The sequence below is a fragment of the Pelodiscus sinensis genome, chromosome 4, assembly GCF_052426305.1.
Source record: "Pelodiscus sinensis isolate ZL-2025 chromosome 4, ASM5242630v1, whole genome shotgun sequence".
Lineage (NCBI taxonomy): Eukaryota > Metazoa > Chordata > Testudines > Trionychidae > Pelodiscus > Pelodiscus sinensis.
In genome coordinates this window covers 110,013,845-110,039,594 of record NC_143055.1, presented here as the reverse complement: position 1 = coordinate 110,039,594, position 25,750 = coordinate 110,013,845, and the positions used below count along the sequence as shown (strand labels likewise).

At 41.8% G+C, this 25,750-nt stretch overlaps 1 long non-coding RNA gene across 1 annotated transcript; it reads right to left on the bottom strand.

Annotated features, from left to right (window-relative positions):
* Positions 1 to 6,436: 6,436 nt before the first annotated feature.
* LOC112545157 (uncharacterized) lies at positions 6,437 to 17,118 on the bottom strand. The gene is made up of 4 exons (XR_012903795.2): positions 17,023 to 17,118; positions 13,141 to 13,270; positions 9,549 to 9,684; positions 6,437 to 7,269 (listed from the first exon to the last, which is right to left on the bottom strand). It is a non-coding gene; the product is annotated as an uncharacterized LOC112545157 (long non-coding RNA).
* Positions 17,119 to 25,750: the final 8,632 nt, after the last annotated feature.

Below are 25,750 nucleotides of genomic sequence, written 5' to 3'. Positions count from 1 at the left end.
CCAATATCTACATCATTGATGAAGATATTGAACAGTACGGGTCCCAAAACAGACCCTTGCGGAACTCCACTTGTTATCCCTTTCCAGCAGGATTTAGAACCGTTAACAACAACTCTCTGACTACGGTTATCCAGCCAATTATGCACCCACCTTATCGTGGCCCTATCTAAGTTATATTTGCCTAGTTTATCAATAAGAATATCATGCGAGACCGTATCAAATGCCTTACTAAAGTCTAGGTATATGACATCCACCGCTTCTCCCTTATCCACAAGGCTCGTTATCTTATCAAAGAAAGCTATCAGATTAGTTTGGCATGACTTGTTCTTCACAAACCCATGCTGGCTATTCCCTATCACTTTATTACCTTCCAAGTGTTTGCATAGGATTTCCTTAATTACCTGCTCCATTATCTTCCCTGGGACAGACGTTAAACTGACCGGTCTGTAGTTTCCTGGGTTGTTCTTATTCCCCTTTTTATAGATGGGCACAATATTTGCCCTTTTCCAGTCTTCTGGAATCTCCCCTGTCTGCCATGATTTTTCAAAGATCATAGCTAAAGGCTCAGATACCTCCTCTATCAGCTCCTTGAGTATCCTGGGATGCATTTCATCAGGACCTGGTGACTTGCTGACATCTAACTTTCCTAAGTGACTTTTAATTTGTTCTTTGTGAATCCTATCTTCTAAACCTACCCTCTCTCTGCTTGTATTCACTACGTTAGGCACACCTCCAGACTTCTCGGTGAAGACCGAAACAAAGAAGTCATTGAGCATCTCCGCCATTTCCAAGTTTCCTGTTACTGCTTCTCCCTCCTCACTAAGCAGTGGGCCTACCCTATACTTCTAAGTCTAGAGCTAGGAAGCAAGAAATGCTTGGCTTTCCACATCACAGCACACCATTAGGTCACCTGGATTCAAAGACAACAACGCTTAAGTTTGAGAGGTTCTATAAGGTTTACATTTGTATGCAATCTCAGTCTCGGAGAGGTCATATTAAGATGATAGTACCAACGGAAGTCTTGAGGAGGAATGCACCAAGGCGTGGAGTCAATCAGGGAAAATAGTGGGGCAAACAGAGTTCTAAAAGAGTCAAATAAACTGATTATGAAGGATTCAGGGACACATAGGCCAAGAATAATAAAATTGGAGATAATGGGTATAGGCAGAGGCACAGGATAAATGTGGAGGAAATTAGGGTTACAGAGCGCACACTGAGAGAAAATTCAAACACACTGGAGATGGGAAGGGGGGTCACATAGGTCATGCAGAAATCTCTGGGTTCCTGTAAGGTTAAATGAGGATAGTTAAGGAGGCACTCGGGGTCACAGAGAGGTCAGTGATGAAGCATATCAAGTTCATGGGCGTCAAACGAGGACATGAAATAGAACACTGGAGTCAATCAGAAAAAACTGGGCTGCAGATACAGACACAGAGAAGACAATTAAGCCCATTTGAATGCTGTGTGGTCATGTAAGGCTGTGAATTGTAGACAAGGGAGAAACTGGGTCAAACTGGCTAATGAGGAGAAATCTGGAGGCAATCCGAGTTACAGAGATGTAAATACCAGGCCATCTGAAGCCCCTGGGGGTCACACGGGGTCATGAAGAGTAAACCTGAAATCTCTGGGTTCCTGTAAGGTTAAATGAGGATAGATTAGGAGGCACTCGGGGTCACAGAGAGGTCAGTGATGAAGCATATCAAGATAATGGGGTCAAACGAGGTCATGAAATGGAAGCCTGGAGTCATGCAGGGGTCAATCAGGGAAAACTAGGCTGCAGTTAGTTGCCCAAAGTAGAAAATTTAGCCCATTTTGAATGAGGTGGGGTCGTGTAAGGCCATGTATTGTATAACTGGAGGCTATGGGGTCACCCGGGGTCAATGCGAAGTAATTTGCAGGCAATTAGAGCTTCAGAGAGGTCAATGGAAGGGCATTTAAGGCCACTGGGGTTACGTGGGGTCATGCAGAGTAAAGCTACAATCTCTGGGATTCTATAAAGTTAAATGAGGATAGATTAGGAGGTACTCGGGGTCACAGAGAGGTCAGTGATGAAGCATATCAAGTTAATGGGGTCAAACGAAGTCATGGAGTGGAAGACTGGGGTCATGCAGGGGGTCAATCAGGGAAAACCAGGCTGCAGTTAGTTGCACAGAGGAGAAAATTTTGCCCATTTTGAATGATGTGGGGGTCGTGTAAGGCCACGTATTGTGTAACTGGAGGATATGGGGTCAATGCGAAGTAATTTGCAGGCAATTAGAGCTTCAGAGAGGTCAGTGAGAGGGCATCTGAGGCCACTGGGGTTACACGGGGTCATGCAGCGTAAAGCTGAAATCTCTGGGTTCCTGTAAGGTTAAATGAGGATAGATTAGGAGGCATTTGGGGTCACAGAGAGGTCAGTGATGGGGCATATCAAGTTAATGGGGTCAAACGAGGTCATGGAGTGGAAGATTGGGGTCATGCAGGGGTCAATCAGGGAAAACCAGGCTGCAGTTAGTTGCACAGAGGAGAAAACTTTGCCAATTTTGAATGATGTGGGGTCGTGTAAGGCCACATATTGTGTAACTGGAGGATATGGGGTCACCCCGGGTCAATGCGAAATAATTTGCAGGCAATTAGACCTTCAGAGAGCTCATCTGAGGCCACTGGGGTTACACAGGGTCATGCAGAGTAAAGTTGAAATCTCTGGGTTCCTGTAAGATTAAATGAGGATAGAGTAGGAGGCACTCGGGGTCACAGAGAGGTCAGTGATGGGGCATATCAAGTTAATGGGGTCAAACGAGGTCATGGAGTGGAAGATTGGGGTCATGCAGGGGTCAATCAGGGAAAGCCAGGCTCCAGTGAGTCGCACAGAGGAGCAAATTTAGCCCATTTTGAATGATGTGGGGTCGTGTAAGGCCATGTATTGTATAACTGGAGGATATGGGGGTCATCCGGGGTCAATGCGAAGTAATTTGCAGGCAATTAGAGCTTCAGCGAGGTCAATGAGAGGGCATCTGAGGCCACTGGGGTTACACGGGGTCATGAAGAGTAAAACTGAAATCTCTGGGTTTCTGTAAGGTTAAATGAGGATAGAATAGGCGGCACTCGGGGTCAGTGATGGGGCATATCAAGCTAATGGGTTCAAATGAGGACATGAAATGGGGGGGGGGTATCACTCAGGGATGACTAGACTGCAGTTGGATGCACAGAGGAGAAAATTTAACCCAGTTTTAATGATGTGGGTTCATGTAAGGCCATGTATTGTATGACTGGAGGATATGGGGAATCTGAAGCCACTGTGGCCATGCACTGTGAGGCTCCAATCTCTGCGTTCCTGTAAGGAATAATGAGGATAAATATGGAGGCATCTGGTGTCATGGATTGCAAATACAAAGTAATGGGTCTGCTGAGGTCATAAATTGCTAGTCTAGAAGCAATATGGTAAGGGTCAATAAGGTGCTATTTAGACACAATCTGCATCACGTTAAGGGCATAGGGAGAAATTGGAGTCAAGTGAATTGCTAAAGAGCAATTCTTGAAGCTGTGGGGCCAGTCAGGGCCAGTCAGGAAAATCTTCTCTGAAGCTAGAATCACAATGGAGCTAATGTATCGATTTTGTAGGCTGTGGACGTCATGAATTGAAAGGCTGGAGATGACTGGCTCATGCAGGGGACAGTGAGGGTACATTTGGAAGCAATGACAGCACAGTATCACTCTGCTTATCATGGGGGGGACGTGACACAATGAGGTGAAATATTTGCATCTGTGTAGCTGGTGCAGGGGCCAATAAGGCTAAGTGTTGCCCTAAGCAGGGAGCCTGGCATGACCCCACACTCTAGCCTTGTTCTTCTTGACTCTACATTACCCCACTGCCTGCAGAAATGCTCTCAGTGACCTTGATTTGCTCCACATTTTTCCTGATTGACCTGCTTGGTTCCACTACCTCTAGCTTTGCTCTCTGTGACTGCATGTGACTGTCCTGGCTCATGCATTGCCTTTGTTGACCTCCCATATGACCTCCTAACCTCCCTCTCACACATACATTTATTAATAGTGATCCCTTTGTGAACCCCCTTGCCTTGCCTTCCCCAATCTGTGTGACCCCCTGGCTGCCTCCACATTTCCCCTGCCTGACCAAGTTAGTCCCAGATTCACCCTCACTGATCCTGTTATGGCTCCTCGTCACCTCCAGTCTTGCCATAGTGATCCATGCAGACTTACTCAAAACCAAACCCTTGTGGCTGTGAGTTCAATTCCCTTGCCTGCTCCTTTAATTTGCACCGAGGAAGAGAACTTTCTCTCTTGTCTGATTGCTATAGCCAGGGGGAGCAAATAAAGGAGGAAGGATTCATGGTGACCACTTTACAAGTCCTCATAATGAGCAGGAGCTACATTAATTTTGCATAAAAAAGCAAGAGTATTAGCATTCGAGCAAGTTTCCCTGAGAGGAGACTAGCCCTACCCTGCTCATGTCATGTCAGAGGCCACAAAGATCTCTCAGCAGCTGTGGCTCTTTTCCAAAAGAGCCATGAGATGCCTGTTCCTCCCAGCTTGTTTAGCTCAACTGGTTAACCTGCAGTGCTATTACTACCGAGGTTGTAGGTTTGATACCCTCCTAGTAGGGTAATCCTGGCTCTATTGTTTGACTGGCACAGGCTGGAGTTAGGGGCAAAACAAGGAAAGGAGATAGGCCAACAACTCCTTGGCTGTGTCTACATTGACCCCTATTCTGTAATAGGGATGCAAATGTAGCACTTTGGAATAGGCAAATCCGTAGGGGATTTAAATATCCCCTGCGGCATTTGCATTAACATGGCTGCCGCTTTTTTCCGGCTTGTAGATAAGCTGGAGAAAAGCGCCAGAATGGACGCGATCCTCCGGAAAATAAGCTCTTTTCCGGAGGATCTCTTATTCCTACTTGAAAGAGATCCTCCGGAAAAGAGCTTATTTTCCGGATGATTGCATCCAGACTGGCGCTTTTCTCCGGCTTATCTACAAGCCGGAAAAAAGCAGCAGCCATGTTAATGCAAATGCCGCGGGGGATATTTAAATCCCCCGCGGATTTGCCTATTCCAAAGTGCTACATTTGCATCCCTATTACGGCATAGGGGCCAATGTAGACACAGCCCTTAAGTGGGAACTGGAACTCTTGGAAAAGCAGGCTTAATCCTACTATTGCTTGTGTACCACGGGTGGGCTCTACTGCTTTGCACAACCTGCTGGATGCCTATGAGGTAAAGAGAGGGCGCCAGGCTCTTGATCAAAGTAGTAAGGGTATGTCTAGACTTACTTTCACTTTTGAAAAAAGATATGCAAATTTGGCAGTAATTTGCGTATCTCCTTCCGATCACTTTTTTGAAAAAGCAAGCAGTTTAGACGCAGTTCTTTTGAAAAAAACACCCCTTTTTTTAAAGAATCTTCTTCCTCAAAAATTGAGATTTACAGGTTCTTTCGAAAAAAGGGTTTTTCTCCCCCGAAAGAACCACATCTAAACTGCTTGCTTTTTCGAAAAAACTCTTTCGAAAAAGTGATCGGAAGAAGATATGCAGATTATATCAAATTTGCATATCTTCTTTCGACAGTGAAAGTCCGTTTAGACGTACCCCAAGAATGTGCCTGTCTCCATTCCCTCACTCACTCACCAACTCGCTCGCTCTCTCACACTGCAAGAGAGCAGGGTGGTGAACACAGGCATCAATCCCCTCAAGTGCAATGCGAGTGAAGAATGGAGAATTAGATTAGATACCAGAAAAACCTAAATATAAGGACATCTAAGAACTGAAACAAGTTTCCAATGGAGATTGCGGACTCTTTATTATTGGAGATTTCTAAGAACAGGTGAGACAAACACTTGTCAAGGATGGTTGAGGTTTACTTAGTCTATCCCCCATGCCACAGCAGGACCAGATGACCTGTTGAGGTCCCTTCCAGTCCTACGTTTCTACGACCATGACTCTATAAACAGTTCTTTCTGAAATATGGTGGGATGACAGGCTGGCCAATGGATTCCTATCACGATATATACAGGAAGGACAGATGAGATCACAGACTTGGGGGGATTACATCTGAAACTAAACACTATGGCTGTGTCTACATTGGCACCCCTTTCCGGAAAAGGGATGCTAATGTAGACTTTGGAATAGGCAAATCCGCGGGGGATTTAAATATCCCCCGCGGCATTTGCATTAACATGACTGCCGCTTTTTTCCAGCTTGGGGAAAAGCCGGAGAAAAGCGCCAGTCTAGACGTTATTTTCCGGAAAATAAAGCCTTTTCAAGAGGATTGCTTATTCAAGTAGGAATAAGAAATCCTCCGGAAAAGACTTTATTTTCCGGAGAATAACGTCTAGACTGGCGCTTTTCTCCGGCTTTTCCCCAAGCCGGAAAAAAGCGGCAGCCATGTTAATGCAAATGCCGCGGGGGATATTTAAATTCCCCGCAGATTTGCCTATTCCAAAGTCTACATTAGCATCCCTTTTCCGGAAGGGATGCCAGTGTAGACGTAGCCTATATGTAGCACTCCAAATTTTGAGGCAGAACAGTAGCATTATGTCAGCAACTGTCAGCCCACAATCATGTTGGTACACTCATAAGCAAGCTATCAGTAAATCCTCCCAGTTTCTAGATGGTTTCTCAGCAGGATGATATACTGAGGGAAAAACAGACAGCAGCACACTGATCAATATGCTGAGAATTTGTCTTATTATAGCCATCCATATTCATGATCGCCCCACCTGTTCAGGAGGGGCAAACACAAAGTTTGAATTAGTTAACTTTACTTTTGATCCTGACACATTTACACAATGTTTGCAGTCGAGATCACAAAAGAACGTGCAAAGCCAGAAGCAATTAGAAAACCAGTTTTCATACATTTCATTAAACATTACATTAACAGAAGGGCAAAATGTGAAACCCATGCGAACAAAAAAGTGTTACTCAAGAAGGTTCCAAAGGAGCTATAGTAATTACTTGATGAAGTGGCTAATTTAGTTTAATTCTGAACAACTTGGAAGCAGATCCATCTCCAGCATAACCTCCTTTCTACGTACTCTGCACTCTTCCATATACCTCAAAACTATAGACGCATTTTTAAATTCTTAGTTCCAAGTGAAAATGGCTCCTAAATCCAGTCAGATATTTTCATGATACATCTCTAGAAGAAAAGATCAGTCACATTGTTTAGGAATAGGTTGATTTTACAATGAGAAGGAGTCAGGCAGGAGAAGTGCTGTGCTGCTCACACCCCATTCCTCACTGCTCAGAGGCTTAAAACAACAGGACACTGCAAATACTGAAACAAAAAATGGAAGAATTAACATGTTTGCCAAACAATGTTCCACACACATCAAGATACGTTAATATAGATAAATCATGCCGGATATATCAAGAGAGAACAATCGCCTAGATGCAGACATTGTACTTCTATTACAAATCCGTTCTTCCATTATTTACACAGTTCCACTCTGTAAGGTATGCAACACATAAACTGATCATTGAGACAGTGAAGTAAACACGTGTGTAGAGAACAATGATGATTTATTTTACATTTTCATGCAGTCTGTATTGCCAAAAATTCATACTTAAGTACCTAAAACTAGGCACCTAAATTAAGTAATTAGGCTTCTAAATAAGCTGCCTGTTTTCAGAATTTCAAGCACATAGAATTTTCACAGAGACATAACACTGTTTTCCTATTTACGTTTTCTATATGACAGATAACCGTCATGTCTAAGTCTTAATATCAGTTTTCTTTGTGTTTCAGGGGTGATTGGATTCAGGATGTTTGTTTAAAATCCTTATAAAGATAGACACAAGCCTCAATTACAAACGTTCTGAAAGTTTGTGGAAAATGGGATCTGGATTCATTTCCATTTTCAATACATCTTTTATTTATCATAAAAACTGGCAGAATCTCTCTTTGGAAATGTATATATCAGACTGACTCAAGAAATTATCATTTAGATAAATAAATAAAGTATTTCCCCTTTTCCATGCCTGCAGCAGTTCGAATCCTTCACCGATTTTTATCAAAAGGCCAAGTGAGGGTTATTAATACATCTGAGTTATAGTCTTGTTCATGTACTCAGACTCAGTTTAAGGAAAAGAACTTTGAACTTTCCCCCTTAAAAAAAACCCAGTACCCTCTTGCATTGCACACTGCACTGCAAAGAAGAGAAAAAATGTATAATGTGACATGCATTTGAGAAGATGGAAAGGAAAGAAAAATCAAGTTAATCAAATGAAGATGAGATGGGTTTAGCTGCAGATGTGTTAACAATAAGAATTAACTCTGCTTCATACAGAAGTGTACTGCATTGGCATACAGGGCTCAGATCAGCACCACAACACCTGGAGCAGTGCTAATCTCACCAGAATGAGACTATGAAGACTCAGTTTGATCCTTTGTGTTTAGTTTCCAGAATTCTTCCTGAGGAGATCAGCAGCACCAATATTTCCATATCAGGGTTGATTGTTTTAAATCACAAAATATTTAAATCCCTGATTTTAATCATGATTTAAATCTGCAATCAGGCAGCATTGAAATAATGAATTTCAATCTTGTGTTCATTTGTACTTTTTTGTTATTTTCCCAAACTTAGAGGTTGGTAGATATTAAAACATGTAGATTTGCCTTTTCACTGAATTTGATATTTCTTTTTGCTGAACAGGAGTTTACATCAGCTATTCCTATTTATTTACCTTAACGGACATTTATTTAAAGTCTTAATTTTGAAATTCTGATGTTAGAAAATGGTGAGTGGCATATTTCTTATATACTAGATGATAGAAATCACAAGTGAACATCAATTCTATTTGGTTGGAAACTGGAATTCAAAATAGAAATTTGAAAAAAAAAAACATTTTTAGTACTTAAATGCACTGGTTACATGAGGAAAAAGTTACTCTAACACATTTTGCATTTAAAACAAACTAATGTGTTAAGCTAAGGAAGTATGGAAGTGATTCTTGCTAGTCACTGTATGCTTCAGTGTTTCAGATTTCATCCTCGCACTTAGTTTCTTTACATGGACAGGAAGAAGAAAAACAAGCTTTTTTGCCTTTTCAACTCCCCACTGATTGCGTAACTGCAAATGAACAAGTCAATGAATTGAATTAGCTGAATAAACTGAAGTATGTATAATCCATGCACCTGCAGAAGAGGTTACAGCTGTCAAAAGCTGGGTTAGCAGCCTAGCACACTGTGGGTTTAGGTGCTTAGCCAGTAACCTCCAGTTCTGTGGTTTGACATTCTTTAAAACTTTAGTAGTAAACATGTACCACTTAATATTGTTTATTTAGTATAAAGTATTTTACAGAGCAGTCATCAAATGTAATTTTAAATACAATTATTTCTAAAAAAACAATTTAAATTTCAAAAAATCTAATTTTTTTAAAGAATTATTCATTTGTATCCATCCTGTTTCATGCTATGCACTGCCTGTGCAACATGTATCTTCCATCTCTGGCTGTTCCCCTGCAGCAAGACCTTTTCCTTGCATCCCCTTGAGATCAGATTCTGTGAACTTCACAAGTACATCGGAGTTCTCAAAATTCTGCTTAACTCATTACCTCCTATCAAACTTGCCTTCCATTGGCACATAGAGAACAGCAACATAGTGTCAAAGGAGCTCTGTGATCCTGAAGAGGGTGCTCCTACCAGCACACTAGTCCCATAGTCCAAGTGGCATGAGGGCAGGACAGCCATCTGTTTTAAAACACAAACAGACCATATAAAGCAGGCAAGGAAGTTATAAAATAAGCTTCTATTCAGAGCTCTAAAAAAAATCTATTTGTAATTTTTCCATAGTACTGAAATTTGCTAAAAGGAAGACTGTTCACATGGAGTAGCTAGGGTAGGGCCAATTGGTGATACCCCGACTCCACAAATAAACCCATGGAAGTCAATGGAAGCTGTTAGGTGCTCAGGCATTTGAAAGAAAGGTTACTAATTAAGGGTATGTATACACTACCACCCTAGTTTGAACTAGGGTGGTTAATGTAGTCAATCAAAGTTGCAAATGAAGCCCGGGATTTAAATATCCCGGACTTCATTTGCACCTTGCCGGGCGCCGCCATTTTAAAATCCCTGTTAGTTCGGACTCTGTGCCCGCGGCTACACGCAGCACGGAGTAGGCAGTTCGAATTAGGCTTTCTAATTCGAACTACTGTTACTCCTCGTGGAACGAGGTGCTTAAGGACACATATCCTAAGGTGCTTAAGGAGAGGGTACTTACTTTTCAATAACTAGAGTTCTTCAGGGTATTCTGTCCCTGGATGTGCTTCAGGTTGACAACCCTCCCAGTTTCACCAGGAGTCTAATGGAATTAGGCTTAATCTCTCAGAGGCTACTGCAGCCAATCTGGGAGATATTCAGCTGTTGAAATCCAACAGTGCAGCGGGGCTATGGCAGGCCGCAGCCTACCATGGCCCCACGGTGCTCCCAGAAGTGGCTGGTACTTCCCTGCAGTCCCTGGAAGTACAGGGGGTTCCCCACATGCAGCCCCTGCTCTGAGTGCTGACTCCACAGCTCCCATTATACAAGAACCATAGATAGTCTAGAACCCTTGGCAGTACATAAACTCATTCAGCAAGCCCGTGCTTATATGGGCTGTATGTAGTCCTGAGCTAGACTGAAGACACCAAAAATGTTGTGTCTCATGTGGCGTAATAAATACTGACGCTCATGTAAGAGCTGAAGGAAGTGCCTTACTGTTGTCTGAAGCCTCAGCTGTAGTTAGTGATTAAACTGGAAACGGTGGAGAACCGGTCCCCTAGCACATGGGCTCTATCAGTTCAGGCAGCCAAATTAGGCCCATGAAATCTATTGACTAGTTGCTTATATCCCTACCCCAGGACAGAATCCTCTTCTGCATCCACAGCCCCACCCTGTCCCTGCACTCCATTCCCCTGCCCCAGATCATAACCCCCTCCTTCACCCAAACTCCCTCAGACCACATACCATCTCCTGCACCCCAGTCCCATACCTTGTGCACCCTTCTGCACTCAACCTCCATGTTAGACCCCACACCTCCCACACAGAAAAGTGTGGCTCTTGACCACTTTCCAAAATCTTGGAGTGGCCCCCCCACCAAAAATTATTGCACACCCCTGCTCTAGTCTATTTGCCAGCAGCTGGGAGTGAGTGACAGGGGATGGATCACTTGATGATTACCTGTTCTGTACATTCAGTTTGAAGCATTTGCATTAGCCACTGTTGGAAGTCAGGATACTGGGCTAGATGGACCATTGGTCTGACCCAGTATGGCCATTCATCTAGGCAGGGAAAGACTGTGGGAACATTTCAACTCTACTAAGAGGACCTCTGTGAAAACTCATAGGTCCATGATATAGATGATGTTCTGGGCCAATGATGAAACACAGAAAACATCTATGGGAGGGATGCATGGTGACATGAAAACACGTTTTGAAGTTTGAGGACAGTAAACTAATCCTCCTGGTTCAGGGATGGGATTATGGTAGCAAGTCTCCATCCTGAAATGCTTTGAAAGGATACAGGTGTTCAGGTTCCTGAGGTTTAGTCTCCAACCCCCATTTCTTTAGGGAGCCAGGAAATATTTGGAGTAAAAGCCTCTTCCCACAAATTCTGAGGCAGTTGGTACTTTTGTTTCTAGGCTGAAGAGGGACTGAAATTCTTGTTTCAAAAGATCCTAGTGAAACAGATCCCTGACGGGTGAAGAAGGAGAGGAGAATAGAATGGAAGTGGAGAGAGTAACATATTGCCACAACCTTTAAAATCCACCTGTCTGTGGTGACATATTCCTAAGTGGGTAAGAATGTGTCAGGTGGTTCCCAAAGGAAGGGTTGTAATTGGGTTCACACAGCACATTTAGAGAAGGGGATAGTTTATGGCCCTTAACTAGGCCATCAGAATTGTTGTTTGGGGCAGGTCAGAGTATGAAGGTTGTCACTGGAGTTGTCCCTTAACTATGAGTCCAAGGTCTCCTTCTCAGAGGCTCTGTAGGTCTGGAATAGGCCTGGTATTATTGATGTTGGAATGGCTGGGATTATTGTGCTGACTGAAATGGATTGGAATATCTCTTTTTTCAGGAATGTAGATTCTAAACAACCTCAGAGTAACCCTCTAACCCTTGAGGAAGTGAAATGAGTTGTCAGTATCGCAGCTGATTTTTTAAAAAGGCTTCAGAGGTCATTATGGCAATTATAGGTGAGTAAGCCTAACTTCAGTGCCAGGTAATTGGGTTGAAGCTATAGTAAAGAACAGAATTATCAGACAATATGTTAATGACACAACTTTTGTAAAGGAAAAAAAATCTCACCAATCAATTAGAATTAATTCAGGGAGAGAATAACGATGAACAAGGGTGATCTAGTGGAAATAGTGTTCATTGTCCTTCAGAAAGCCTTTGACAAGAACTCCTCACCAAAGGCTGTTAAACAAAGTAAGCAGTCTTGGGATAAGAGGATCAGAAACTGATTGAAAAATCGGAAACACAACGTAGAAATAAATGGTCAGTTTTCACAAGGGAGAGAGGTACAAGATTCCAAGGTCCTGTACTGTGACTGGTGTTGTTCATAAATGATCTAGAAAAAGAGGGTACACTAAGGTGGCAGATGGTACAAAATTTCTCACGATACTTAAGCCCAAAGCTGACTGCAAAGAGTTACAAAAGCATCTCACGAAATTCACTGAAGATGAAATTCAGTGTTGATAAATGCAAAGTAATGCTCATTGGAAAAAATAATCCCAGCTGCACATACAAAATGATGGCGTCTAAATGAGCACTTACCACTCACAAAAGAGATCTTGGAGTCATTGTGGATAGTTCTCTGAAAATGTCTTTTCAGTGTGCAGCACCGGACCAACAAGGCTAACAGTGTTAGGAACCAGTAAGATAGGGATCGATAATGAATGGAAAATATCATAATGCTATTATATAAACCTATGGGATGACCATATTTTGAATAATGCATGCAGTATTCATCTCCCCATTTCAAACAAGACATTAGAATTGGAAAAGATACAGAGAAGTGCAATGAAAATTATGAGGGGTATGGAACAGCGTCTGTATGAAGAGCGATTATAAAGACGGGGACAATTCAGATTAGAAAAGAGAGAATAAAGGGAGACACAATAGAGGCCTATAAAATCATATATGGTGTGGAGAAAGAGAATACTTACTCCTTCACATAACACAAGAACTGGAGGCCACCAACTGAAATTATTAGGCAATAGGTTCTCAGCAAACAAAAGGAAGTTTTTCTCCACATAACACACATTCAACCTGTGGAACTTGTTGCCACTGGATGTTCTGAAAAAAATTAAAAATTGTTAAAAATATTAGATAAGTTCACATACTAGCCCCATCAATGGACATTAGCCAATCTGGTTGGGGTGCAATTCCATGCTCTGGGCATCCCTAAATCTCTTTCAGAAGTATAAGGCTATGGCTACTCAGAGGAGGATACTGGACCACTGGTCTGATTCAGGATAGCCATTTTTAGGGTTAGTGAATAGAACTGAGAATTTTTTTCAGTGGAATAAGCTGTTTCAGCAAAGCTGTATCATTTCACAGGGATGTATCTGTTTCAATAAAAGTTTTGCCAGGAATGCAAGAAAAGGACTCACGCAGACTCAGTAGCTTGCAGAACAGACTCAGGAGTTGGGAAACCAGATTTCAACCTCTGCTCTGCCTGTTCATAACTAAGTTGTATTACATCCCAGATCACTCAAACCCCTACAGAGCAGGGACTTGACCTTTGGTCTCATCCACATCCAATGCAAGTACTGTAACCTCCCAATCACACAGTGACTTGCACACCATGCAAATGAATATTTCATAAGGGTTTGTGTTCAATATTATTAATTCCATTTTACAGGTGGGGAAATGGAGGCAGAAACCGGTGAGGTGAGATATGCAAGGTCACACAGGAAATGTTTCGCATGAACAGGTTGCCGAAAACTAATCAAATCAGAAATTCTATTTTATTTTATGACTTATTATAGACAAGTATCTTTTTTTAACTGATTATCTTTATACAATCAATCCATGCAAACTGTGTTGACGGCTATGTATCAATAAGAAATGTACACATGTTCAGTGATGCCCTGAAACCTACTGAACATTTGACAAGCCACACGAGATTATGCTATGCTTGGAAATTAAAAGGAAAGAGAATCCACTGGTCTCGACTATTTGAATAAAGTATTTAGATTGCTAGCCTTCACATGCTCTGTTTTTTCATGTTTTCAGTGTCAAGGTATTTGCTGATATATTTTTTAAAGAAATCGTCCTTTCCACAGCCATCGATCCGGATCCATTTTCACAGCTTCTACTTAACCTAGGAATTTTATGTTCTTTCCGGATTTCGTGTCTCTATATTTAAGATAAGGAATGGAGTCTGGAGTCAGTGTGCTGTGTTGCTAGCAGGATATTGGGGAAATGGAAATGCTGGGTTCCATTCTCAGTTCTGCTACTGAATCCATTTTGTGATTATGGGCAAGTCACTTGACCTTTCTGTACCTCCATTTATGAATGAGTATAATAATACTCGGCGCAGCAAGGCTTTAATAATTGATATGGTTTGAGACCTTTGAGAGAAAGGCTCTTTATGGGCCTGATCCAAAGTTCACCCAAGTCAGTGGGATCTGGGTATTGCTTTCAGAATCGGGCCCTAAGTGCAACGTGTTATTTTATTATTAATGAAAGCAAATTATTTCATTATCGGGGAGTCTACTTCAGCAAAAAAAAGAAAAGAACAAATAAAACCTCTCACTTTATCCATTCCATTGCTGAGAGGTGTTTGTGCAGGCAGGAAATCTAATAAGATCACTGCACTTAGCTTTGGTGACAGACGACCAAAGAAAATGTTGACTCCTTAGAAGAGGAAAGCTTGACAATGCAGCAGTACAAGTCATAGGGAAAACTACACAATGACTCATTATTTATTAACAAATAAACAACCCACAGCAGGATGTAGTAGTCTGGGATGGATGGATGGCTCATAAGGAGCGGAGGAAACTGCAAGACAACTGGAATATTATGACTATCTTTAACCACACAATGCAATTGGAGATTTCGTTTCACAGTTATTGCAGTTCTCTAATTCCATGTACACCATTCTGAAGTGACACAGAAAGGTTTCCCATGGTCAATAATTCCTTTGGAAGCATTTTTCTCAAACATTCCTGCTCATTTTATTTTTAAAGAACTGTCTAAATTGGGTAAAGTGGCTTTGAGAAACAAACACAAAAGCAATGTATTGAAAACAAAATTGACAATACCAAGTGTTCAAAATTCAAGTCAGGCCTCCGCCCTCAAAACTGAGAGTGGCTTTACAATAATGATTTTTTAAAATAATAATACATTGAGTTTAAAATCAGTGGGAGTTAGGCACCTAAATACTTTTCAGGATCTGGGCCAAACCGTTCTATATGAGGTAAGTATATGTATATACTCTTGGTAAGGAAATTTTAGATTTTGCCACACCTCATCAGTTGTCCCTTGTTTTTGTGAAATCGTGTTTGGGTGGGACACAGGCTTCAGTTCACAGTTCAGGAGTAGGACTAGTTCCGATAAAAGATTCTGGATTTGGACCCCCTTCTTAGCTGAGAGTCCGTTTCTTCAGAAAATAGACCTTTCAACCATCATTCCCCTGAGTGAACTGCTTCAGGCTCTCACTTGGCTGGTATACTACTCATGTACATTGTCAGGAAATTCTGTAGGACCAGCTTCTGGCACCCTCATACCAAGAAGGGCTTTATAATAGTGGAAAATTTCAACTATCCCCGTATTGACTGGGGACATGTCACCTCAGAGATAAAATATCTTGATTCCTTAAATGACTGCTTCTTGAAGCAGCTGGTACTGATACCCACAAGGGGAGAGGCAATTCTTGATTTAGTCCTAAGTGGATCCCAGGATCTGGTCCAAGGGGTAAATATAACTGGACCACTTGGAAACAGTGACCATAATGTAATAAAATGTAACATCCCTGTGGTGGGGAAAACACCTCAGCAGCTCAACACTGTGGCATTTAATTTCAGAAAGGGGAACTACACAAAAATGAGATTAAACAGAAATTAAAAGGTACAGTGACAAAAGTAAAATCCTTGCAACCTGTATGGAAACTTTATAAAGTCACCATAATATAGGCCCAACTTAAATGTATGCCCCAAATTAAATAACACAGTAAGAGAACAAAAAAAGTGCCACTGTGGTTAACCACTAAGTAAAAGAAGCAGTGAGAGATAAAAAGGCATCGTTTAAAAAGTGGAAGTTAAATACAAAGAGGAAAATAGAAAGGAACATAAACTCTGTCAAATTAAGTGTAAAAATATAATAAGAAAAGCCAAATAAGAGTTTGAAGAACAACTTGCCAAAAACTCAAAAAGTAATAGCAAAATGTTTTAAGTACATCAGAAGCAGGAACCCTGCTAAACAACCAGTGGGGCCCCTGGATGATTGAGATGCTAAAGGAGCACTCAAAGATGATAAGGTCATTGTGGAGAAACTACATTAATTCTTTGCTTCTGTCTTCATGGCTGAGGCTGATAGGGAGAGTCTTAAACCTGAGCTGTTCTTTTTAAGTGACAAATCTGAGGAATTGTCCCAGATTGAGGTGTTGTTAGAGCAGGTTTTGTAACAAATTAATAAACTTAACAGTAACAAGTCACCGGAACCAGATAGCATTCACCCAAGAGTTCTGAAAGAACTCAAATGGGAAATTGCGTAACTATTAATTGTGGTTTGTAACCTATCCTTTAAGTCAGCACCTGTACCTAATGACTGGAAGATAGCTAATGTGACGCCAATATTTAAAAAGGGCTCTAGATTGATCCTGGCAATTACAGACTGGTAAGTCTAACGTCAGTACCGTGCAAATTAGTTGAACCTATAGTAAAGAATAAAATTGTCAGACACATAGATGAATATAATTTGATGGGGAAACGTCAACATGGTTTCTGTAACAGGAAATTATGCCTCACCAATCTACTAGAATTCTTTGAGGGGGGTCAACAAGCATGCGGACAAGAGGGATCCAGTGGATAGAGTATACTTACATTTCCAGAAAGCCTTTGACAAAGTCCCTCAGCAAAGGCTCTTAAGTAAAGTTAATTGTCATGGGATAAGAGGGAAGGTCCTCTCATCGATTGATACCTGGTTAAAAGACAGGAAACAAAGAGTAGGAATAAATGGTAAGTTTTCAGGACAGAGAGAGATATCTAGTCGTGTCCCCCAAGGGTCCGTACTGGAACCAATTGTATTCAACCTATGTATAAATGATCTGGAGAAAGGGGTAAACAGTAATGTGGCAAAATTTGCAGATGATACTAAACTTCTCAAGATAGTTAAGACCAAAGTAGACTGTGAAGAACTTCAAAAAGATCTCATAAAATTAAGTGATTGGGCAACAAAATGGCAAATGAAATTTAATGAATAAATGTAAAATAATGCATACTGGAAAAAATATTTCCAACTACACATACAAAACGATGGGAACTAATTTAGCTATAACTACTCAAGAGAGAGATCTTGGAGTCATTGTGGACAGTTCTCTGAAAACATCCACTCAATGTGCAGCAGCGGCCAAAAAAAGCAAACAGAATGTTAAGAATCATTAAAAAAGGATTGCAAAGGAGGCTACGTCTAGACTACAAGCCTCTTTCGAAAAAGAGTGTCTAGACTACAACCAGTACTTTCAAAAAAGCAAGCCGCGGTCGAGGTTTTCCGCGGTCGAAAAAACTGCAGGGGACTTTTTAAAAAAAAAAAAAAAAAAACCTGTAGTCTAGAAACACCTTGAGAGAGAGAGAATATCTTATTGTTTCTGTATGAATCCACAGCATGCCCACATCTTGAATATTGCTTACAGATGTAGTTGCCTCATCTCAAAACAGATATATTGACATTGGAAAAAGTTCAAAAAAGGATAACAAAAATTATTAGGGGTTTGGAATGGGTCCCATATGAAGAGAGATTAAAAAGACTGGGACTGTTCAGCTTAGAAAAGAGGAGACTAAGGGGGGGATATGATAGTTAGTTAGTTAATGCCTATTACGCCCACTGGCATGTAGGGCAGCAACAAAGGTTCTACATTTTTGTTTGTGTTTGGCCATTTTCTTCAGTGTGTCCCAGTTGTAATTCATTCTCTTTGTGTCTGCCTCAACAGTATGCTGCCATGTTGTCTTGGGCCTCCCACGTTTTCGTCATCCTTCAGGAAGTTTTTCTTCACACAGTGTACAATCAAGCTATGGAACTCCTTGCTAGAGGATGTTGTGAAGACCAGGACTTTAAGAGGGTTCAAAGAAGAACTAGATAAATTTGTGGAGGTTAGGTCCATCAAATGGCTATTAGTTAGGATGGGTAGGAATGGTGTCCTCTGCCTCTGTTTGTCAGAAGCTGGAAATGGATGACAGGAGAGGGATCACTTGATGATTACCTGTTCTGGTCACTCCCTCTGGGGCATCTGGCAGTGGTCACTGTCGGCAGACAGGATACTGGGCTAGATGGACCATTGGTCTGACCCAATATGGCTGTTCTTCTGTACCATCACAGGAGTCCCACTGGCATCGATGCACTCCTGGCACAGTAACACACTGCTCAGAATGAGCATGCCTGACAGAACTGGACCCTATGGTTCTCCTGCAGAGATTCGTTGGCTTCCTTGATTCTGACTTTAGGCACAGGCCCAAACAAGAGCTGGTGCAGCACTGACGCTGGTGTTGCCCTATACGGCACTGTGACTCAGAGACTCCATGGTGAGTCAGAGTGCCTCCCCTGTGTCCTCTGCTTCTGGGAGGGAGAGGAGTGTTTGTAATTAATTATTTAGGCCCAGATGCACATAGGTCTTCAACACCCTAACATCCACCAAATTCAGTGGATATGAGATGCCTAAATACCTTTGAGGGTGTGGAGCTTACTGCTGGTCTACAAATGGCTACCCTCAACCCAATGCTATATCAATAAGTAGGGATGTGGGCACTGCTCCAAATATTCTATATTCACTTGATCTAGAGCAGAAGTGAGCAGGAGAATAAGTTTTAGTAGCTTGAGTATGGCTGTATACGGTGGGGAAATGTTCTTAATCCCTGCACACTTGGTCATAAATCTGAGTCAACATCTAGCCCAGGGGTGAGGAAGCTAAGGCCTGGGGACTAGATGTGGCCCCCAGCTTGCCTGGATCTAGCCGCCGAGGTTTGGAATTCCCCCCTCCCAGCACTGGGGAGCCCACGCTGGTGTTCCCGCCACCTTGAATTCCTCTGTGAGGCTGGAGCACTCAAAATCTAATAACCTGGGCCCCCCAAGGCTCTGGTGTGTGAGGAGAATGTGATTTTCCTGTGGGTCAGCAACCCCTGACTCATAAAATGTCCCCACCCCACCCCTGATCTAGCTCATTATTTGGCCTAGACAGAACCCAATGTCATTGCTCAATTACAATTATCGGAAAGCCACAAGCACCTTTCTAATCCCGAAGTGTTTGGTTTTGGTGGGATTCCTTCCAACTTCCATTTTTTGTTTCATCAGCTCTTTATTTCGCTACATCTCCTTCTCATATAGTATAGTTAGTTATCTACGTCTTCAGGCTTTCTTTCAAGCCCATCCATTCCAGAAAGGGTTCCTTTCATCTTTAAAATGATGAGCCAAACTGGATTATGTTGGCATATATGAGAACAGAATTCGGCCCTGTGTTGCTCAGGCCACTTTCAAGAAACCCTCCTTGTAAATCCCAGGCGAGGCCACTTCCCCTTCTGTTCCTGGCATATGCACTGAGCTCAGTCAAAGAGCAGGAATCATCAGGGAGAGAATTTTTACCTGTGCCAGTTCTGGACTAAACTTTGCCAGAGGCAAATAGATGTCCGTCTCCTCACATAATGAAACTGCAATTAAATATTTTTCTGCCATCCAACAATCACCTACTTTTCCTATGTGTTAGAGCCAGCTCTGGTTTTTAAACAGTTCCCAGGAATTACAATAGATCACATACTAGTCAACAATTCCATCCATTGCTAGTTAACTTTGATAAGTGGTTTTGGATCAGTCAGTGGCTGCTACTTAAAAAGAATTGTAATGAGCTCCTTTTGACTCTCATTGTCTTGACCTGCTGGATGCCTGTGGGTAGGCCCCCACCACTAGAAATTATTCCACTTTTTTTTAATGAATATAGTCTGTGTTGGAGAATTCTGCCATGGGCATCCCCAGCATTCCAAGGGGCTGAAGTCACCTGTTGAATAAGGAGGCAAAGCTCATAGCAAACCATATCAGCCAAAGGGAATTTAAAAAGCAGGAGCAAGAGAAGGTAGCAGTTTATAAACCAAAATAGGTAAAGGCAAACACCTGGGAGGGAGGCAAGGGAAGGGAAAGTTAGCAATACATAGCAAATAAAATAGAAGAGTGAAGTGGAATGTAAATAGATGAGAATGAAACTGGATTCTGGCATCTCCTACTATGTCATCTTCTGTAACATAAACTAGTTGAGGCAGGATAGGGGACGGTCCAAAGCAATAGTCAAGTGGGCAGAAGTAGTCAGGTACCTGGCAGGTGACTCTACATCAGAGGCAGTTCAAGGCAATGGTCAGTGGTCACAGAAGTCAGTAGCCAAAAGATTTAATCCAAAGGACTGGGCCACTGGATTAGGGAGGCAAGGTTATGAGAGGCAGCAAGGTAGGGTCAGGCAAAACAGCAAAGCATGGCAGTCAAGCATGCAGCCAATGGGCAATGGTTTGTTTCTCAGATAACTTCCTTTTCCTTTTGTGGACTTGTACAGTCCAAGTGCCCACTAGACTATCATGACCATCCAAATCATGAGTCTGAGGAGTGACTGCTGTGGACCTGTATACCTTTAGCACCGGCACTTTTGGTTGGAGGTGCTAATTCAATGCATGGCTGCGGTGCAGTGGCTAAGGATGCTGTCTAAGGACCTCTGGGCTTGGATCCGGATATCATCTCACCGTAGCCTTGTCATCCTTCCCCAGCTCCCTCCAGTTGTTTGTTATATTTGCTTTTTGGTTTGTGTCTTAAACTAGGTGCTCACTTTGTAAACCCTCATACACGTTTAACTACCTGTGAATAATCCCATGAAAATCAACAATATTGCTCATGGTAGTAAAGATAAGCATGTGCAAGCATTTGCAGGATCTGGGCCTCAGATTAGAAATTCTTTAGGGCAGGGACTATTTTCTATGTTCAGCATCCTAAGTCTTCTAGGCACTACCATAAAACAAATAATAAACAACTAATTCATCAATGGCAGTTGCACCCACTTACATCAGGCCTGAATTCGAACCAACCTCTTTATCTGGGCTCCCCTTTTTGCTGCTCCCTTTATTCCATTAGTAACTATATACACAGAAAAATGAACTGATTTCAGTAAAATGGCACTGACACACACACCTGGTTTCTCTCTCATTTTTATACAGTGATTACGCCACCTTCAAATTTTGGCCATAGTATCTAACACTTCACCAGACTCTTAGTTAACTTGCTTTCGTGCTGAATTTATCAAATGTTTATTGATGGCTTGTGTGTTACTTTATCTTTTTTGTAGTGGTTGTTAGTATACTTACTCGTTGTCTAATATGTTTGCAACATTTATTACCATTACCTTACAAAAGTAGTCAAGTACACGACTTTTAACAAATAAAACTGAAAGTGGGAGAAGATTTTTAGTTGGAGATATTAAAAATAGATTTTGAACCCTTTTTCCTATTTAAAATAGGTTCTCAAAATTCATTTTTAAATGGGCCAGATCCCCTGCTGCTGTTAATAAAACAACATCAAGTTGACAATATAATCCCATGCTTTTTGGAATAAATGCAAAATACAAATATATATATAACATGCAAACCCAGTACACAAAGTGAGAAAGCCATGCCCTTGTTCAGCAGATTCTGTTATTGTATTATTAGAGAAGTTAAATCATTAATAGACTGCAGGAAAAAATGTCTAGGTCCTATGAAAAGTCATAAATTGAAGCACAGCTAAAAACAAGAAATATAATCAATGGTCTAGATCAGTACAGGACAAAAACTTCCACACAACTAAGTCTGATCCAAATATATATATGTAGAAGCAAAAATGATATAGATCAAATTCTGCCATAATGCTAAATAGTTAAGACAAACACACGGTAATGAAACAACTGTCATATTTGCCTTTGTCCTCCCATTTTTTAAGCAAGTAATGTACATAATTCATTCAATCTTTGGAGAATGTAAAAATACAGTTTTCGTAAATTCTCACTTCCCAAAAATATTTTTGCATATATACACACTATGTATCTGCTCTGAATTATGCCTATGCAATGTTATTAAAGTGAGTTAGGGCTGTACAATGGATCCAAAGACAGAATTTGGCTCCATTTTTGTGCGCATGAAGTTTGCCCCAAGGACTAAGTAATACAGCAAGAGAGAGTATCCATAATGAGGAAGAGGGAAGTAGAAAGTTTATTTCTCCCTCTCATGGTTACAGCACTCTGACAAGAAGCGGAGTAGCACAAAGATCTACAAAAATCTTGGTTACAATGGGTGGTTATTCATTTAGTAGTAGCAATAACTGCAGCAATGTGCTGCCAGGATATACATTCACAATCAGATCAAATAAGGGTTCAGATAATCCATTTGTATGGTCAGTCTGGAGCACTAGAGCAGGGGAGGGGTATCCATTCATGCATGTGTATGTGGAGCTATAGAGGTCACGTGGAGGAGGATGGAGCAGGATGTGCTCCCACAGCAAACTGAGGCCAGACACAAAAAAGTCAGACAGCATTGGACTCACCTCAAATAAAGCAGGGCCTTGGAATGCTGTGGCACACTTACGAGCCAGAGGTCCTCTCCCTGAAGCACTAATGTTTGTATTCTCTGTGGGTGCTGTGTGGCCTGGGGATGGCGGGAGCTCTATATTCCCTCATAGGAACATAAGAATGGATATATTGGGTTGAGGCAGTGGTCCATCTAGCCCAGTATCCTGTCTTTCAACAGGGGCCAGAGCCTTCAGAGGGAATGAACAGAACAGGGTAATTATTGTGTAATCCACCCCATGCCATTCAATCCCAGCTTCTAGCAGGCAAAGGTTTATGGACACACAAAGCATGGGGTTACATCCCTGCCCAACCTGGATAATAGCCATTGAAGGATGTAGTCTCCATAAATTTATCTAATTCTTTTTAGTATCCCAGTTATACTTTTGGACTTCACAACATACCTCGGCAATCAATTCCACATGCTGATTATGCATTGTGTGACTCATTACTTCCATATGTTTGCTTTAAACCTGCTGCCTATTAATTTGCCTACCCCTGATTCTTGTGTTACGTGAAGAGATGATGACAATTCACTGTTCACTTTCTCCATGCAATTCATGATTTTACACATCTCTGTCCCATGCCTCTCTCCCTTTAGTTGTCTATTTTTCTAAGTTGAATGGTCCCTGTCGTTTTAATCTTTTCTAATAGGGAAGGTGTTCCGTACCCTAAACATTTTTGTTGCCTTTCTCTGTATCACTTCCAATTCTAATATGTCTTTTTTGAGCTGTGGTGATCAGAACTGATGCTGTATTCAAAACATGACCATACCATGGATTTATATAGTAGCATTATGACATTTTCTGTCTTATCTATCAATTTCAATTGCTCTTTTCCACTTTTCTGGTCTCTCTTTTCTGCCCTCGGTGCACCCATAAGGTATGTCTACACCGCATTCCTCTTTCGAGAGAGGAACGCAAATACAACTGAGCGAAATTGCAAATGAAGCATGGATTTGAATTTCCCGTGCTTCATTTGCATAATTGCATCTGGGCGCTTTTTTAAAATACCCTGTTTTGAAAGAAAAAAGGCTATCTAGATGGGGTTATTTCGAAAAAAAACCCTTCTTTTGAAATAACCCTTAAACCTCATTTTATAACGCGTAAGCATTATTTCAAAAGAAAGGGTGTTTCTTGAAATAACTGCATCTAAACAGCGTTTTTTATCTCGAAATAAAGTATTTCGAAAAAGCGTCAGGCCACGATTATGCAAATGAAGTGTGGGAAATTCAAATCCGCGCTTCATTTGCAATTTTGCTCAGCTGCATTTGCATTCCTCTCTCGAAAGAGGAATGCAGTGTAGACATCCCCATAGAGGATAAGTAATTTTCACACTTACCAAAAAGAACTCCCTCTTCCATTTCCTCATGTCCCTACACAGATTATAAACTAATTTGTCTCTTTAAATATTTTAGGCAAAAGAAACACATTCCCTCCCCCACAAAATGAGCCCTGATTTTTCTTGTTTGTGTATCATATGCTTACCATGTAAGGGCTGGTTTTAGGACTGGCTGGAGATTTTTCAGAAAGGAAGTTTTTAACAACCCAAAAGTGACAGTATGTTTCTTTGAATTTCCTTTTTTCTTCCTTTGGTTCTATTTTTAAAATATGGGAATAGATTCCAGCTGGATGACAAAATCTGCTGCCTCTAGGTATCTTTATAAAGAGGAAGTAAGTGTTCTTTTATTAGAATTACCTACTGTTTTATTTCTGTATTTGTTGTAGGCTTTTTTAAAATGTTGGTAGCAGCAGTTAAGAGGATACAAACACTGTGGCTAACAATTATCATGTCAGGTACGCAAGGAAACCAGAAGCGGTGGTGCAATTTTGGATTCTGCATATGAAAAAGGAGAACTGTTCCTAATTTTGGTTGGCATGGAGTTTGCAAATAAATGCATGTTTGTGATACACTGTGGTCTAGTTGACTGAACACAGACCTGAGACCCAGGAACTCTTGAATTTCAAGTCTTGCAGTGTGGTTATGGGTAGATCAGTGAACCACTCTGTCTTAGTTTCTGGATCTGTTAAATGGGGCTGATAATGTCTAAAAACATAAGAGTATTGTGAAGATTGAATAATAGCTTCCTGCTTATGTAGCACTTGTAATAACCGAGGGTATGTCTACACTACAGCGCTAATTCGAACTAACTTAGTTCGAATTAGTTAATTCGAACTAAGCTAATTCGAACTAACGCGTCTAGAACTAAAAACTAGTTCGAATTAGCGTTTTGCTAATTCGAACTAGCATGTCCACATTAAGTGGACAGTGAACAGGGCTTAAGGATGGCCGGAAGCAGTGCCGGCAGGGCATCAGAGGAGGACTTAGAGCGTGGAGATGCTGTCTCAGGCTAGCCGAGGGCTGTACTTAAAGGGTCCCGACCCCCACCCCGCACAGACAGTTCTCAGGGGTGCCCCGCTTGAAAACCAGTCCTGGCTAGGAGTGCCCGGAGTGCCCACACTGGGCACATCACACCACTCGGCCATCAGCTCGGCTGCACTTGCCGCACGCTGCCATCTGGGGAGAGGGGGCAATTGGGGGGCTGCAGGAGAGCTTCCACCCCCAGAAGCCCACAGAGCCAGCCCAGTCCTCCCCATCAGGGGCTCGTGCCCCATTCCTCCCTCACCTCCTTCCACTCACCCTTCCCTCGCCCCTTTTCTTGATGTACAAAATAAAGGACAATTGTGTTCAAAAATGGAATCTGTCTTTATTGAACAAAACTGGGGGAGACTGGGAAAAGGAGGTGGGAGAGGGGAAGAGAAAGGCTGGGAGAGGGGAGGGCAACTACAATGATCAGGGGTTGGGAACAGGTCCCATATGAAGAGAGGCTAAAGAGACTGGGACTTCTCAGCTTAGAAAAGAGGAGACGGAGGGGGGACAGGATAGAGGTCTCTAAAAGCAGGAGTTGGGTGGAGAGGGTGCATACAGAAAAGTTCTTCATTAGTTCCCATAAAGAAGGACTAGAGGACACCAAAGGAAAGGAATGGGTAGCAGGC